This window comes from Corvus cornix, chromosome 12, assembly GCF_000738735.6.
Source record: "Corvus cornix cornix isolate S_Up_H32 chromosome 12, ASM73873v5, whole genome shotgun sequence".
Taxonomy (NCBI): domain Eukaryota; kingdom Metazoa; phylum Chordata; class Aves; order Passeriformes; family Corvidae; genus Corvus; species Corvus cornix.
This window is the reverse complement of record NC_046342.1, coordinates 16715059-16732889: the sequence shown is the minus strand read 5'-3', so window position 1 is coordinate 16732889 and position 17831 is coordinate 16715059. Positions and strand designations below refer to the sequence as shown.

General features: G+C 44.2%; 1 protein-coding gene across 17 annotated transcripts in view; it reads left to right on the top strand.

Annotated features, from left to right (window-relative positions):
- FOXP1 (forkhead box P1) overlaps window positions 1–17831 on the top strand; it is a 383611-nt gene that overhangs the window by 286701 nt on the left and 79079 nt on the right. Inside the window, exon 1 of one of the 17 annotated variants that reach the window (XM_039559321.1) lies at window positions 9678–9727. The exons of the other annotated variants lie outside the window; for them this stretch is intronic. The gene's annotated coding sequence lies outside the window, so the exon portion shown is untranslated. Of the gene's footprint in view, window positions 1–9677; window positions 9728–17831 lie in introns of those variants that run through there. 17 annotated transcript variants of the gene reach the window in all.

Sequence of the window (17831 nt, the reverse complement as noted above, 5' to 3'; positions counted from 1 at the left end):
TTGAGTAAATAGCTTGAAATCTCTTTAAACTCTTTGTTCACTAATGTATATTAAAAAGTGCCCATCCCACATGCACACACACACACACACACACACCCTCTTCCTTCCTTCCTTCCTCGTCTTACACCCACTTCCAGCAAGGCTGTGGCTTGTGGCATCCGTCCTTGTGCCGAGAGCTGTGGCCAGAACTCCCCAGGGGAGTGGCCCAGCCAGGGGCTCAGCTGGACACTGAGCCCCTCCTTCTGCTGTCCTCCCAGCATGTGTCTGGTGTCACAGGACAGTACAGAAGCTGTTGACTGTGTCTGGGTTTCCCACTTGATGTGCAGCCCTTTTGGGAGGTTGCTTCTCCAGCTTCAAACACTTTAATGAGATGCAAATTGTTTGTGATGCTGCCTTACTAAATGTATTGTAATTTTAAAATCATTTGCTTGTTAATTGTATTTAAATAGCTGCCACTTAGACAAGCAGAAAGTTTCCAGAAAGATAAATTGGGGTTTTTTTTCTTTTTTACTGTGTTTGAAAGCAGCCCCTATGACTTTTCACGGCTGCTTTGGTACAGCACATTCCAAATGGCAGCGTGCCCTGGCCTCACTCAACTCCTAGTCCTCACTCTTCCCCCAAAGAAGAAATACTCCCTCTGTCACCTTTCTGCTATGGAACCACAGTCCCCTCAGAAGGTGACACAGTGGAGTGAGTGGCTGGAGATGTTCAGAGTGGAGATCACTCAGTTTTCCCTCCGTACAGCCAAGTCAACCTAGGATCAACCTAGGTCAGATTTTGGAGGGTGTGATGTGGACGCTGCTATCCCTGTGCATATGGGATTTGAAAGAATCCTGAAGATTTGGAGGATGTAAGTCTTTTGGGATCTTTGAAATTTCCAGCCTGTTTTTATGTGGATGTCTGACTTCTGGGCAGCTGAGGCAAGGTCACCTATCCTCAGCACCTTCAGGGCTCTGTCTTCTACACATTGGATTAAATGGCAAAGTTTCTCTTGGCTTCAGCTGAGCAATATGGGGTTCCTACTGACCTCAGTTCAGCTTGGTTTAGAACTGATTTTGATCCCATGTTGTTGCTAGCTTTGGCATGGAGCAAGCTACACCGTGTCATTTGTATTTTATTTGTGTTTGAAATACCGTCCCGGAAAACGAAAAATAATATTTCCATATCAGTTCATTCTTCTTGTGTTGGCTGGAGGATCCCACCCTGCCAAGGCTCCTGACTCTTGTTTTCCAGCTCCTCCGTGTTCAGTGCTGGACCCTCATTCCGATTCTGCCTTGTTTTTCCAGTGATGTCTCATATTGCCTCTGTTTTCTGTTTGCATCTTTGTTGTGCGGCAGGATCAGTAATAATAGTTAATAATTAGCAGCTCAATAGCACTCTTCACCTTCAAAGCAATTTTAGGCATTAAATCACTCAGTTCTGCTGGCACTATTACAATATTGACTTGTTACTTCACCGTTGTCATTGAGGCAGCAAAAGCTGCATTTTTATGGAGGCCAAAATGGGGTCATTTTTTTTTTTAGAGTATAAAATTGGCAAAAAATAAAATTTTCTCCTAGGCTGACACTTCGTTTGCCAAATTTCAGCATAGAGCCAATTTTTAAAGCTGAGTAATAAACACCTGAAAAGTTCTGGTTTATAATGGCAGTGCTGAGAAGCCATTAACTGAATGGCTCCACTATAACACAAGAAAACCCTTAAACTGTCAAAAAACCTGTAGAAGCTGGACGGAGGCTTAGCAAATGTGAACTTTGCCGTGAGCCTGGAGCTGAGAGATGCAAAGGAAACCTGTGGGGACTGGTAACACAGATCATTAGGTGTGTCCCTTCTCCATCATGGGGAAGTGGTCCTTTCCCAGGTGTGTGATGGAGCGAGACAAGCATCCTGTCCCAGGTGAGCATCTCTCCTCAAGCCATAGTGAGAAAGAAGGTGAGGAGGATCAATAGGGATGGAGCTCCAGGGGAGCAGAGAGCAGAATTTGAGACAACAGTGAAGGCCTAGAGCAAGGAAGGGGTTGAGGGATGAAAGGTGGCAGAGGGGATTTGGGAGAAAACGCTGAGGGGAGGGATGCAGGGTCAGGAGCCTGGGCAGCAGCAAGTGCTCTGTGGGGCACTGGAGGGAGACCAGCAAGGTGGCACTAAACCCTGGAGAAGCCCTGCTTGGCTCGTTCTCTCCTGGGCCTGTAGAATGTATTTCTACACAGATTTTCCTGGAAGTGAGGGCAGATCTGCTTCCTTCTGCCTGTGACCTGCAGCTTGCTGGCAAACGTGGATGCAAATGCCACATCCCAGATGAGCATCGTGCATGCAGATGGCTGGGATCAAGGTATCAAAAGCCACCTCCCCACGGCAGCACACACAGCCCATGGCCAGCTCAGCCCCTCTGCCCTTCCCTGCACAGGGGGGAAGCCAAGCTGTAAGAGCAATGCAGTAAAATAGCAAATTGACCAGTAAAAGAAATCAGTAAATGAAGGGAACAGCTATTAATGTGCCAAGCCAAGATGTGTAATTATACCCTAGGACTTTTCCAAACTAATACATGTTAAAGGTGTAAACCTATTAAAGGAGAGATTTTTCTGTACAGGGAACTTACGTAGATAGAAGGATTTACACTGTATTTTATTCTTGTATTATAAGGTATAAGGAACATTTGAGCAAATCCAGTCATTCCTATTATTACAATATCGTACGTTTTTCATACCATTTTATGCGGTTCTTCAAAAACTTTGGCACTAATTCTCTTCATATTGTTAGGAATTTTCTTTTAAAAACAGAATTCTTTTTCTCAAATAGTTAATTAGATTTTGAACTTCAAATACAGTACTTTTTTTTTTTTTCCTCCCAAGAATAGGGGTGTTAGATCCATTGTGCTGGCCAAATTACAGTTTGGATAGTTACATTCTCTCTGCTTAATCACCCTGCAGTTTCATTCGAGTGAAGGATTTGGTGCCTCAGGTGTCCTGAATTCCTTCAGGGCTCTGTAGGGCGAAGCTGCTGCCACCGTCCACCCCAGAAGGGGCTGCATTTGAGGGCAGAGAATTGTCTCCTTCCAGAGATCAATTTCTGTCTCTCCTGTTTCACTTTGCAGTGAGTTTCTGCTTTTCCAACCCCAAATCTTCAGAGTCATTTGAGGGATTTCTCTTGCTACAGGAAGCCAATTTTTTTGTCTTCAAGGGACCACAGAAGAATTCCTTTATTTGCTTGTTCACCTTTTGCCATGATGGGTGCAGCAAAGGAGCAGGTCTTGGCTGCCACACCACATCCTCTCCCAGCTCCAAGACCTGCTGCCTCTCAGCATCCTCTCTTTTCTTGTAGCTCAGGGTTGGGGAGGGGAAAGGATTGGAATACGCAGAAGCTGGATTTGGGTAGGAAATGTTGATGGGTCATAACCCTTCCTCACAGACAGGAGCCGCATTTGCCTGGAGAAGGGAAGCAGGAGGGGAGGACCCTGTCCTTGAGTTGAGTTTGGGCCCGTTTATTTGGAATGAAGTGATGGATCGTGGCATTGCGCTGTGAAGGGCCGAGTGGAAGTACAAAGGAAAAGCCTAGAGCACACAGTGAGCCCTGCTTAGTTATGCACAAAGGACTCTGAGCCGGCCAGATGACCCCAAGGGATCGGAGAGCAAAGTCCTGTGGCTGGGGTGTTTGCTTAGCCAGCACGGCTGCCTGTTTCTCGCCCATGTGAAACCAGATGTGCACCATCAAAATGACTGACGTGGCCAAAGGCCAGGGGATGGCTGTGCTGAGGCTGGGGCTTCTCCTGCCCTGCAGTCTTGTTTTCCCAAAACAACAGCAGCTCCTCCTCCCCTCCCCTTCCCCATCCTGCTGGGCTTAGTGAGGGGATGCTCCTGACCCAGAGACAGTGAGGAAGAGGAGAAGCACTCTGTGCATCACAGGGTGGTGTTCATGAGGACACCTCCTCACCAAGCCCTGCTTCCTAAAAAGCTCTTTTTCCATATGAATTTGATTCCTGGAGTCACAGTACTTTTTCTAGCAGGAGCAGAGATCCCAGTGCCACTTCCAAACTCTATCCCTATGTAGCACCAGCAGTGTCACAGCTTTTCTGTGCACTCCTATCTAACCACGAGGGCTGTTGACTAAACACCTCTTTAGGAAATAATTCGAGTTGCTTTGTTGCATGTATCAACTTAATTGTTTTGCTTTTTAAAGAAGAGAAAAAGCTCTTCCTTTGGCTGCCTTCTTTAAAAAAAATTAAAAATAGCTTTTGAATATTGGAAGAAAACTTGGAACTATGAGCCAGCTAAGTAAACTGTATCTTGAAACTTCAGGGACTACTGAAATGGGAACAGTGGCCCATTACTACTAAGAAGGTGTTTTATTGAAAATGTTCTGATATGCGTTCCCAAGAGAGTGAGTGAAAAATGACAATGCCCAGTGGTGATAGAGGGTGTTCTCAACAGGAGTACCAGAATACAGAGCTCAGTGCTCCTGGACTGTGAGCACAATAGTCTGATAGGTGTTTTTACCTAAAGGGACACACAGTTAATCAGTTTTATTTTAATTTATATCTCAGGTGATAAATTCCTGTGTGTAGGTTGGGTTGTTGTGGAAGCAGACCTGGGCTGTTAAAGAGGATCCTTTTGAGTGAGGTGAAGCATTAAGTCTCCTGATGAGAGAGGCAGATTACCAGGAGAGGGCAGTGCTTCCAGCACTGCATTCCACACCAGCCCCCAAAGAGGGGTAATCCAGCCCAAAACACCCAGCTGGGGACCCTGGGGTGGCTCCAGCCCGCAGTGCCTGCCTGCCTGCACTGCGACACTGGGCAGGAGATGATCTGGGGTGGCCAGGAGTTCACTGGTTAATACTTAACAGGCAAAAATGTGTTTGATTGACGTTTGTTTTGTTGATGTTTCATTCTGTGGTTTTTTTTCTTACCATGGCAACTTTAACATCACGACAAAACACCTACTTTTCCTCTCGGAGCCATTGCTGTTGTCATGCCCAGTGGGTTATTTTGGTAGACAGGACTTGTTCTTTTCAAGTGGAGGTGTTGCCATCTCCTACCAGATACCACCTCCAGTCTTTCCTGTCCAAAGAAGGTTTTCTCTGTGTGAACACTGTGTTTCGACCCATGGCAAAAAGAAATGGAGTTTTAGTGGAAACTGCAGCATTTCCCCTACTGTACGTGACATAAATGTCATCTCACATAATTAGGGAAAGTAACTGAGAACAGTTAGTGGTGATTACCTCTCAATATACTGTGTACTTTGGGGCAGAAAAATAAATTATGAATAATGCCCAAGCATACTTGGAACAATTTGCACACTGTGCTGTGAGTGATGCAGACCTGCTGGTAGAAGAGTGTGCTAATAAATTTTACTTTGTGGCGGAAACAAGAGATTACAGTTTATTAGGAAAGGAGATGGCAATTTATTAAGATCAATCAAATATGAATGCAGAGCAAAAATGATGCCATTTTTATTTATTTATTTATCTAGAAGCATGGGAGGGAGCAATTATATAAAATTTGTTGTTTACCTGTGATGTTTGATTCATTATTAATATTTTTATGTTTAGAGGGAACCATAATTTTGCTGAAATGTCTTCCATAACTCCTGTACAATCATATTCATAACTCACCTGAATGTTGACACATCCTGCTGTGTATATATAAATTAACTAGTAACACTGGCATTATAAAATGATGCATTAAATGAAGATGTGAATGGTAATTTAAGGCATGCCATGAAGTGAAATTTAAACCATTGGTACAACACTGAGGGGATTTAAAGAGCCTTGTTCATGCAGAATTTGCAGGGCCAGTAAGAAAAATGACAGTTTCTCATCAAAAAAAAAAGAGCAACAGAGACACAAGGATTACTGAAATGCTAATTGCTTTGGCGTTCTGATTTGTTAGACACCATCAGCCTAAAAATCACTTTTCTGCCTGAAGATACTTTACCATAAGGGCATTAGCTGAGATTATTAAAAATGACCCAAAAAAACTGTTTACTTGTCCTTTTTCTCAGCACTTTGTGGGTTATAAGTTTCACTGTTTCCTGTTTAGTCAGTTGTTTTCCCCATTTGTTTTTGTAGGTCTTTCAAACAGCAACAAGGGAAAATGAAGCATTCTCAAAACAGGAAAATATGATTTAACCCCACAAAAATGGGCCTGGGGATCCAGGAGTGGGAATAGTATCCAAGACGGCCTTTTTCCCTCAGAACTGCAAACGGCAGCTTGCTTTTCAAGCGGCCCATGGCTCCAGTCCGAGTGCTGAGCAGCCTGGTTTGGCACTTGCCTTTGCCAGGCTTGGCAGTGGCCCCGCTGGGCGGGTGGGCTCCTCTGTGCCACAGCAGCACTGGCACCTAAGTTCAGCTGAATTACTCCCAAATTTGTATTTGGGAAGCAGCGCACAGGATTTGGCCCAGTACCAGCTGCCAGAGAGCAAAGTGGGACCTATTTGGCTGTGCCTGCCAAGGGGAACATCCCGAGGACTAAGTGCAGATGTATTGTCTTAGGTAGAAATTGCCTCATATTAGGACCAGACATAAAATTGACTCATTTGGGGCAGGTTGACTCTGGTTAGAGAAGATTGCACTTTGTGGATGTCTTGTCTTTTCTTTCTTTTCCTCTCCTGCCCTGCAGGCAGCTGAGGCTTTTCTTTAGGCAAGTCCGTGGTCTCTGCACGGATAGGTACCTGCAAAAGTCTGTGAATGAAGTGTACATGTAAAATAATGGCATTGCAAAATCATTTATTCCACTGTATTCGTCATAATGCATAATCTATTCCTCTCACTTGGACCTTAGAGCTTAGTATCCAGTGATTATTTTCTTTCAGCTAAGTGAAAGATACTACCACCCAATATGGATCAGATCCCATGTGCACACAGTGCCAAATAGCCATCTAGCCTGCAACGCTCTCTCCCAGTTATTTTTAATGTATTACTTTATGTGTTCTGTTTTGAGCATCCCTGTCTGATGGTCTCTGTCTGTGATGACTCTTCATAATTGAATGGAATTAAAGTGGGAGTTTATGGTTCTTCCTGGTCTTTTAAAATATTTTGCTGGCTTAGAAATGCATTATATTTCATGGTGACCTTACTTAACAAGTGCTACCATCTCCGTTACTAAGGCTGAAGTTTTTAGCCCACAGCAGATGTTGGCTGAGCTTGCAGGTATGAAGCTTTTATATGAAAGGGTATAAAACGCTTTAAAAATACGGCTTGCAGGTTCTGTGGCCAGCACTCAGTGCTTAGACAGCACCTTTCATTTTTCAAAGTGTTTTGCAAATATTGGTCTACAGAAGATCCTGAAATGAGTTGTATTATCCCTGTTTTGCAGATGAGGAGGCAGAGATGTTGAGGCCATTGACTGCCTTGAAAATCATGCAAAGCCAGGCCAGAAACACTGCAAACTGAGCTCTCAGAGAAGGAGGCATCCTCAACATCTGAGACATTAAAAAAGAACTAAAAACGCAAAAATTCCTAGGTGACCTGCCCAAGACTGGGGAGAACTGTCAGTGCCAGAGCCAGCACTGTGCTTTTGTTTCACATGTAGTTCTCGCAGCCTTGGGCTTGCGTTGAGACATTACACTTTTTCTTTGCCCCTGGAAAGAAGAGAAATGCCTTGAGCAAAGTGGTAGGCTTCATAGAATCCCCTTTTTTTTATAAATAGAGTAAGGCAGAGCTTGGCCCACAGGCGTGTGATCAGTCGGTGACCAGGGCAGAAGGAGGGCACTGGCCTTGGACTGAGCTGTGTGTGCCTGGATATGGTGACACTGGAAAATAAGAATTGATGATGTGAGAATAGGATTGAGGCTCGTGTGTGTGAGAAGTTTCTGCTGAGGAAGACAAAATGGATCAAAAGATTTCCAAACTGGGGTCTGTAGAGCATCCTCTGGTGGTCTGCAGAGACTGCCTGGGCACACACCCCCTGCTCATTTTGGCTGCAGAGTTGGTCCGGGTGTGTTAACACTCAGAGCCTTCCTAATGCTGCTCCTTCGCCGTCGGGGCTGTTGGGAATGCTGCCACAGCAATGCTCGTAGAAATACAGCAGGAAGGAGGAGGTGGTCCGCAAGAGAAACTGTTGAAAAGTTTAAGTCTGTGTATTCTGTCATATATTTCCCAAAGCAATCCAAATTCCTCGAGATTACTTTGAAGTCCAGGACAGGAAGGATTTCTCTTAAGCACAGGTGATAATTATTACTAGCCCGTTGCATGCATTATGGTTTATGTTACTGCTGAGCTCCCAGCGTGTCGGGGGTGTGTGTGTACGTTGTGTGCTTGACTCTGCACAGATACAACACGGATAAATCCTGGCTGTTCCCATGCCCTGTCTGTGCTGACCTGCTCAGGGCGTCCATGCCCCTTTAAGAGGCAGGCGATTTCTGATTCATGTAGGCTGTTTCTGGCAGATTTAGGGTCTTGGAAAAGATGCCCTTAGTCCCTTATTAAATATTCATAAGAGGGTGGGGTCACATTTTTGTGACCTGAAAAAAATCCCATTAATAAATTTGTTATCTGACACGAAAACACTTTAGGGTGGAAAGCAATCCGTATCGCATCCCATTTAACATCAGATCACAAGTTGTCATTAAATTGGGTCCTTTGTCTTTGCTTCTTGTGAGGTTCTTCAGCAGCATCACTAATGGGGCTATTGTCTGACAGCCCCGACTCCTGCAAATAACGGGAGGTTCTGCTGGGAATGGTGTAGGGCAGCTTCCGTCTGCTCTTGTACTTGCACGTGAAGTAACTGAGGAGTTACTCTCTGTATCAGTTTTGTCTTCAGAAACTATGTGAAAATGTAAAAAAAAAATCTTATTGAAATAGGGGGAGAGATTTTACCAAATACTGCTGCCTGAGATGAAGTAGTTGGACTCGATGATCTTTGTGGGATCCAACTCAGCATATGCTATGGATGGGAGCTTTTTGGGGAAGGGAAAACAGGGCACCAGGTCTGTGGCAGTCCTTAGGTTAGAGAGAGCACACGGACAGGGCGTCGAGTTTGGGTGCTGAAGTCTGGACAAGCATTTTTTGGAGCTCGCCCGCCTAAGTTTGTGAAGCTTATTCTGAGTGAGGCGTACCCCACGTTTGAGAGGTGCCCCAGACCCAAACACAGCGGATTTGCGTGCACAGGGCTCGGCTGCCTTAGATCCGTGTGGCCGTGGATGTCCCCGGGCAGGGCTGGCAGGGGACCCCTGCCCGGGGTACAGGGGTACCGCTGGTCCCCAGGCGCGGCCGAGGGAGGAAGGGGAGATGCTCCCCTCCGCAGGCCGGGAGCTCTGCCACGTTTTGGTGCAAACTCCTATCAGAGGCACCTCGTGGTTGTTTTTTTATTATTCTCACTGCTATTTTCCGATACCGAAATCCCGAGGTTGTGTGGCAGAGGAGTCGGTCAGGCAGCAGGAGAGCGACAGCCACTTTCCGCGGGAGACGAGAAAGTTGCGGGGCGGGCAGGAGGCTCCCCCCCGGAGCTGCGAGCGCGCTGTGCCGGCGCTTTCCCCGGCCGTGCCGGGGTCCGGGGGGGTGTCCAGCCGGCGGTGCCCGGGCGGGGGCGGGGGCGGCCCGCGGGGCGCCCCGTTCCGGGGCGGGGTGTGCGCGGCGGCGCAGGGCGGGGCCGCGCGGGTGGCGGCGCGGCGGCGGCAGCCCGCGAGCAGCGCGCCCCGCACTCCGCCCGCGCCCGCGGAGGCTCCGCACCGCTCCGCGCCCGCCGCTCCGCCAGCCCGCTCCATGGCCCGGCGCGCCGCACGCCGCCCGCCGCCGCCCAGGTGGGTGCCCCGCGGGGGGACCGGGAGGGGGAGGCCCGCGCAAAGTGGCGGAAAGAGCCGCGGCGGGCTGGAGGAGCCGCGCGGTCCCGGCTTCTCCGCGGGAGGAGGAGGAGGGAGGGACGGAGGGAGGTACGGAGGGGACAGCGTGTGCGCCCCGCAACTCGCCGGGGGTTTTTCGAAGTGATGAGCGGAGCGTGTCGCCTCGCGCCTGTCGTGACAGTCGCGGGTGCGCGTAGCCGCGCGGGCTGTGCCGCAGCGCTGGAGTTGGGAAGAAGAGGAAGGAGGGAAAGTGCACGGAGCCGGATAAAACACAGTGTCAGGTTTAAATGTCAGGAACCGGGATCGCTGAATGGATTCGCCAGTCAATTTACCGGGGGAAATTAAGTGAGTGAGCTTTGTTTTTGACATTGACTGGTGCTGTGAACCCCGGCGAAATGGATGTAACGGGATCTCGGCGCAGCCGGGCTCGGTGTCAGCGTTGCAGTGCGAGTGAGCTGAAATTTCGAGGGTGGTGGTGGCGGGGAGGAGGGAACCCTTAGGAAGTGGGTGGTAAGTTTAGAGCAAAGTGCATATACACTCTTCCTCTCTGGAATTAACTCCTTCAAAGCCAGCTTGTCTCCGAAAACAGTGAGAGTTGTGACTTGTCGTTGTGCTAGTGGCAGGGAAAAGCCCCTCGGTAACACGACACAGTCGTCGCGGTGCGTGTGCTGGCGTTTGACACGCTACCATTTCATATTTTTAAATAAAAACAAGTTTGGTGGCAGGAAATGTGAATCATGCAGGGCGACCAAGATCTGTTTATGAAAACCAAACGGTTGGATTTATTCTAGCCGTGAGTGTTGAGTTGTGAACTACAATAAATCGCTGAAGTTTATTTCTAATAAAAAGTGACTAGCGCATGCTAGTTTGCCTTTTTATAAATAAACTGAAATGTTAAAATTTTTTTTTTTTTTTTTTATTTGGATCACAGCTGATTTTCATGCCTGATGCTCCTGGGCCCAATCCTGGAATGCCTTGTGCATGTGCAGTAGCTGTAGTAGGACAGGAATCTCTTTGCCTCCCTCTCCCCCTGGAGCTGTAAGCACCCTGCCTGGTAAATTAGTATTTACCAGCTCGAACCCCTCATAAGTGTGTTTAATGTGCAGAGCTTTCAGGCATCTCACACATCTTTTACACCAAGTTAAAAGGCATTTCTGTTTGCTCCAAAAAGTCATGGCTACAACACATGTGTACATGTGCATATGTCATTAGAGTGTGCTTCTGTCTGGTAAAGAAATGGCTTTTGTTGATTGTATATTTATTGTAGTAGCAGTCTAGGAAGTCTCTAAAAGCAGGCTCTGTCCTCTCATCGCAGCCAGCGGAAAATCTGCTGTCAGAGGGCTTTCAGTGATCTCCTGTGGCTACGTCCAAAAAATTTCATTGATAAGGCTGCAGAGATGAAACCCGAGTCCTGCCTAAACAGAGTAGCTGCCTTGGCCTAGACTGTGATAGAGCTGAACTGCAAACTGATTGGTCTGACACTTTATAATCAAAGTTGATTTATTGTTCATTAGTAGTGCATTAGCCCTTTCAGGCAAGACAGTTATTTGTGTAGTGGCCTGTCAAACAAAAGACCGCTAGCACCTGTCATTTCTAAACCATGAGATAAGCAAGCAGATACTAAGATAATGCAAATAGGAATACAGTGGAATGAGGTTAAGTTCTAGCATTTTCTCTTTAAGAAATACTGTTTTATTCAACGTGTTCATGTTTAGCAAATAGAGGAACTGGATTATAGAGTGAAGGGGTTCTCCTGCACCAGGACTGTCAGGAGGAGAAGGTGCTGGGAATGAGCTGGGCATCCGTGGCATGTGGTTTCAGGGCACCTCGGAGGTGAGGAGGTAGTTGGGGCAGATAATCAATTGGGAAAAGCCAGTCACTGATACAGAAGGAAGATGTAAATGCTGCTCCATAGCCTTAATTTAATTTTGTTTGATTTTGGTTTTAGTATGAGAGCAAGACCAAGGCACTTTTTGTGCTTTTTTTCCTGAGTCCTTCCCCCTCTTCCCAATGGACAGATGTCATGAAAGGATGCTCTTACTGGCAGGGGTTAATTATATGAAAACTTGATGACATCACAGCAGAACTGTGAGAATGTCAAAATACATCTGCTGCCATATTCAGACATATTGCTCTCCCTCCTCTCCCCCTATATCAGCTCCCCTCCCCTCTCAAAAGGGAATGATCTCATGACATAAAACAGAAAACAACACAAGTGTCAAAAGAAAACAAAATTAGTGAACTTTTGTCTGCCACCATAGAAACGAGGATTAACTTATGTTATTCCAGAGCATGGAATGGAGACTATCTGCATGAGGATATATAGTGTATTGTCTTCTGTGAATTTTCATTTGACAGGGATTTTGGAGGCTGTGATCTTAATTAAATCTCAACTGACTCAAATAATGCATCTAAAGGCATGCAGTGTTGCGTAACCTTGCTGAGTTGGTAAACCATAAATCATCAGAAAGCTTATGATAGGAAGGGCTGCTTTGAAATTTTTTTTGTTTGCTACAGTTGGTTTGTTTTTTTTCTGTCTTGTTTAACATTCACTTTACTGTGCTGTGCCATTGTGCCCTCCCTTTTCTAAGCAGTGTTATTCTTGCTTTAAAAAAGAAAAAGAAGCTCTGAGACATGCTCTGACCAGTCACTCAGCTGAACTAAAGAGAAGTCATAAATACAATGGGATTGACAGGGAAGAAATGAAATCCCTGCGCTGTCTTTGCAGGGACCTCAGTGCTCAGGGGAAGGTGTGGGTGCCTCACGTTCTTCTAGAACTGGATGAGCCCTGCACAGGTTTTAGAAGTGTCACTCTTAACCTCACACTGAAATTTGTGCTGGGGTGTGAATCGCGATCAGACCTCACAGCAGAGTCGTGGCACGTCACCCCTGGGTTGTAATGGGTCACAGATGGATGATTGCACTGATGGACGGTGGGCTCTGATGTCTGCGCGAGTCAAGTTGGTTTTAGTTGTATGCAAGGAAGAAAAGGGTTGCAACAGTTGTGTGGAGAAGGATAAAATGGATTTTTAAGCATTGAAAGCGAGGTAGAGCAGTCAGAGCGATATCTTATGCACCATTTTAACCTGACAGCACTCAAGCGCTGTTGTTGCTTGAGAATGAAGTTGTTTCTAAAATGCTGAAATGGTTATTTCAGTGCAAAATGCCCTGGTTTCTGTGTCTGTGATTACATGCTCCTGCAGCTGAAGAAAGGTAAGGGGAGAAGGATTTTTGCATTCAAAAGTTTAAGGAGTTTCAGAGGCTCCTGTGCTTTCCTGCTCTGTATTTCTTAGTCTTTCCAGAGCTGCTGTAGGCAAACCTGAGCTGGGAGGACACAGCACTTGGATTTACTTTCTGTAAAGCTTTCCCAGTAGCAGGATAACTTACTGGTGTTGTTTTTCTCCCCTCTTTGCTAGGGAAAAGCGGTAGCAGGGGTAGTTTTATCAACACCTGCAAAACTAGATTGTGGGAAAGTCCTGACACCATAAGCCAAATTTGTTATTGTTTGGTGAAAGACTTGGCTGGTTTTAAGCAGTTTGTTTGTTTTATTGAAAGCAGAACTGCATTACTGGAAACTACTTTGCTGTAGTTCAGTTAAAATGTCCTGTCCTTTTTTGTTTTTATAAGGTGCTTACATGTTCAGCTTCGCTTTCCAGTTACAAGGAAAGGAAAAAAAAATCCACCATATACTCATCTGCAGATTAAAGTGGCTGTGTAGAGACCGGGAGAGAAGCAACACTGGCAAATATCTCTGCCCCAGCCTTTTTTTCTCCTATTTTTTTCTTTTTTTCTTTTTAACATTTCCAGCACTGTTTCCTGCACTAGCAGGAGGATCTGTAGTCTGTATTGAAGTTGAATGAATGTTAGAGAATCCAGACTGAATAATGAACAAATAAGTGGAATTGCTAATTGTTCTGTGCACTAGTTTTGGACGGATTTGCCTTCATTGATTAGGTAAGATGCTCTGTTATTTGGGAGGGACAACACCCCCTCCTCCCCAAACTGACAACGGGTTTTAATTTTTAAGCTTTATCTTGCCCTTAAATCTGAAACATCATTGTTCAAATAACTGAGAACAAGGTAAACCAACAACATCAAAAAGGTCGGCTTCTGTGATTTCTCAAGGGCTTGTTATTTTGTACTTTCCGATTCTATTTGATGTCTTGACAAAACAAGATGACACAAGGGAGAATACATTAAATTTTGATTTTCATCTAACCTGTTACAGTAGTGGCAGCTTAATTTCTTTTACTTTTTACTGAAGACGGCTTTTTGCACAATTACTCTAATTGCCACAGCACTTTATGAGAAGGTTTCTTTACGGGTTTCCCATTTGCCTTGATTTTGTGAGGCATTTTTTTGAACGTGCTTTGACCTTTAACACGGCGAGCTGGCTGGTTGGAGTGCGTCTTCATTAGAAGTAAATCAGTGAATGGCAAAATTGTCAAAGAAGCAACTGATGTTTTCTCATTATAATCTAATTTGCACCGTTGTGCTTAGCTGTGATGTTCAGCTGTAGGTGTCTGCCATAGGTGTGAAAACCTGCACATTTTTAAGCAAATAAAGTTTACAACTGTTTTAAAGGCGTCACTTGGAACCAGAGTGGCAAAGCCAGCCTGAGTGTTCAAGCAGAACTCTGGTTTGTGTGGGAAATAAACAGCATAATTTAACCAGGTGGATTTTTTTTTTAGAGAATCACTGATTTTTTTTTTTTTCAACTGGCCACGACAATGTACGTCATCTCAAATGCCCTGAGTTTGAAGAGCAGGCAGCTGTGGATTTGATTCTTGCAGGAGAAAATAGCCAGGGATGTAGAGAGGGCTCATCCTTCCTAGAAATCTGTTGGGAGTTGCAGTTCTTTAAAATCTGCCATAAGAAAAAAAAAAAAAAAGCCCCTCTGTATAACACTTCCCTTTCACTCACATGAAATTCTGGGCATATTAAATGTTGCTGGTTCAATCACGGGCTTTTATTATTTAATTAAGCTCTCCATAATGTATGTATGAATTAATACACAAATGTAAGGAGTCTGACACCATGATCATTCTCAGTATATTAAGGGTGTTTGGGAGAGAGGGTTTCAAGGGGTTTTCAAGGGCTTTAGGGGTATTTTGGATGTTTCTAAGCAGGATTGCTTTTGGTTTATTTGAGGCTTTTTTGGCAGAATATGTTGATCTAACATTTCCTTTCCTAAACTCTGGAAAAAAATGCAGGGTTTTTTCCTTTCTTTTTTTTTTTTTTTTTTTAGTTTTAAACTGACTCTTTATAAAATCACCACTGTTTGGAACCATGTAGAGCAGGTTATATAATTTTTCCTTTCATGCTAGAAACGGAAATAAAAATGGTAACTTTTTAAAATGTGAAAAATGATGATGGTAATCTCGAGCTTAAAATCTCACTCATCTTATTAAAGGGGTATTTGAATGTGTGTGTATGTTCTGGTTTAGTCTCTATTTGACAAATGTTAGATGTAGAAAGGATTTAATTTATGTAAACTTTATATTTTTATGCAAATTAAATGAGTATTTATTATAGCAGAAACAATTATCCTGGCACTTAGTGAGAAACCTGGTATGCATGAGAAGTGGAAGATAAGATCAGATGTTTCATTCTGTAAACAAATACAAAAATATTCCCGTTTTTCCTCAGCTAGAAGAGAATACAGAAGACGACAGACATCCTGACATGCCAGGGAATGTCAGCATAGCCCATCGGTCTGCTTTCTGTGGGTCAGAAGGAGATCTTCTCTCCTGATAAAATACAATAAACAAAATTATAATAATAAAATGCTAATTTAATTTTAAGGAGGTTCCCCCCCCCACCCTTTTAATAGGGAGTTGTATTGTTACAGAGAGCACAGTTATGCTAATGACAGACTACTTAGCTGATTTTACATTAATATAATAAACATTACCTGTCTTAATGCGCTGTGCTGTATTACGGCAAAAGAACTAAGTCTAAGAGTGAGATTCCATTTCGCATAATGAACCAGCACTGCAGTTCCTGCGTGAATAATTCCGACAGCCGTGGTTTTGTGTTTCGATTTTGGAGGATGAAATACTATGTCGGAAATGTTTTAGTGTCAGGATGGAAGCAGGTCCTGCCTGCCTTCAGCACTTTTTATTTTGCTGGGCTCTGCTCTGGCTTGTGGCATCGTGCCTCTCTGCTTGCCAGGGTGTCAGTGCTTTATCTTCTCCTGTTTTGCATTGTTTCGGCTGAAATTTTTTTTTATTTTAAATATATTGCCTATAATAGCTCGCTAACAGGACAGCTCAAGTTCATTGTTTGGTTTTGCCTGGCCATAGCTATTTTTATTGTAGTTCAGTATTTTTAACTGTTCCTCAGCGACTTGTTCTTTTCTGTGTTCAGCTGTTTTGCTCCGTGTAACTTTTATCACAAAATCTTTAACCGAAGAATTGCTGTTTGGAAATCCAAGGTGCCTAGTATGAGGGCTTACTGAAATCAAGTTCAAACACAGATCGCAGGAGAAAAGGATTTTCTGGCAGAGTTATTCTTTATGAATTAAGGAAATCCTCCCCATCTTCCATGCATGCCTGCTAACAGTTAGCAGGACCACAGCTGTATCTAGCATCGGAGGCACAGGGTGTGAAAATGGCTTTTTTTTTTTTTTTCCCCTCTTCATACAAGATTAAACTACTTGAAATTATTTAGCTAGTATTTAATTATATTAATATCACTGAAAATGAGGGAATGGAGATGATTAAATAGGACTAAATCATTTTCATCCCCGTGACCCTTGTCTGGGTTGTGTGGAGGAGTGACAAATGCATCCCTGCTGTAATTTCACGGGGAAGTTAAAGGGGAGCTTGGCCCAAGTTTGTGGCCCAAGTTTGTGAAAACAGAGCGTTTGTAGGGCTTGAAATGGGAGGGTCTCAGCGGGGACTGCGGGGCCGGGAGGGCTTTGGGGATGTGGAGGAGCAGAGGCAAAACCCTGGGAGAAGCAGTGAGCGAAGACAATTGTGAGTATTAAAGACATTTTTTGCCGTTGATGGTATTAGCATGTCAGCAGGTCCATACTAGCACAGCTCCCAAAGCCAAATTGCAGCTGTATTTTTACCTTTGCTGCCAGGTTTACGTGCAGCTGGGTATCTACCACACCCTATTGTTATCAGTCAACAATACCAAAAGTAGTTCATTAATCATATCAATAACAACAATCATGTTTCAAGTGCAAAATAGAAATAAACAACCTGGAAAAAAAAAAAAAGATTGATTTCTTCTCTGCATGCTAACTTAGCATTCTTTAAATATATCTGCCAGTAGTTTAATTTGAACTTCAACTCCCTGAAGGCAGTAAGACAGAATTATTTTAGTTCTTCATAAACTGCCTTCTGTGATTCATTGTTAACTCATAAAACACACTCATTTTCATGTACTTAAACAGTTAAGTCATTTTTAAAGTTGGTTTGTAATTTTTTTTGGCAACACATTTAAGTTGACATCTGAGAGATAGAAATCTAAAATGAATTTATAGCTCTTGGTTTAGGTTTCACTTACTATCAGACAAAATATCAGAAATAAATATTTTTTATCTAACATAATGTAAAGTATATTGCACAGTATCTAAAATAAAGTTTAGTTTTGACTGAGTACACTCAAAAAGGGACCCATAAATATTAGAGAGCTGTAGTTAAGAACTTACATGACTGTTTTAAATACTATTGATTTAAACCACTGGCTAGATTTTATGAATCAAAGTGTAATTTCCAAGCTTTGGCTATATTTCTCATCACTAAAGCACTCTCTCTTGTGTGCCTTTAGCAGCTTTCCAGACATTCAACACGGGATTAAATGATAGTAGTTACAATGATCAATAGGTTAAGACCGGTACAATCACTCTTACCGCTAATGACCTCGGTAGTAATGGGTAATAAAGTGTGGGCTATAATAGCCTATTGCTGGTGCTGCATGCCCTTTGATTCCTAGTATTACCAGGGACTAGCTACATGGAAAAGTTGGACGTTGGGAGTTAAGAGAGTGGATATATAGGCCATCATTCTTAACTATTTAAAGTCCCTCAGACCGATGTGTGTGCCCACGCTCG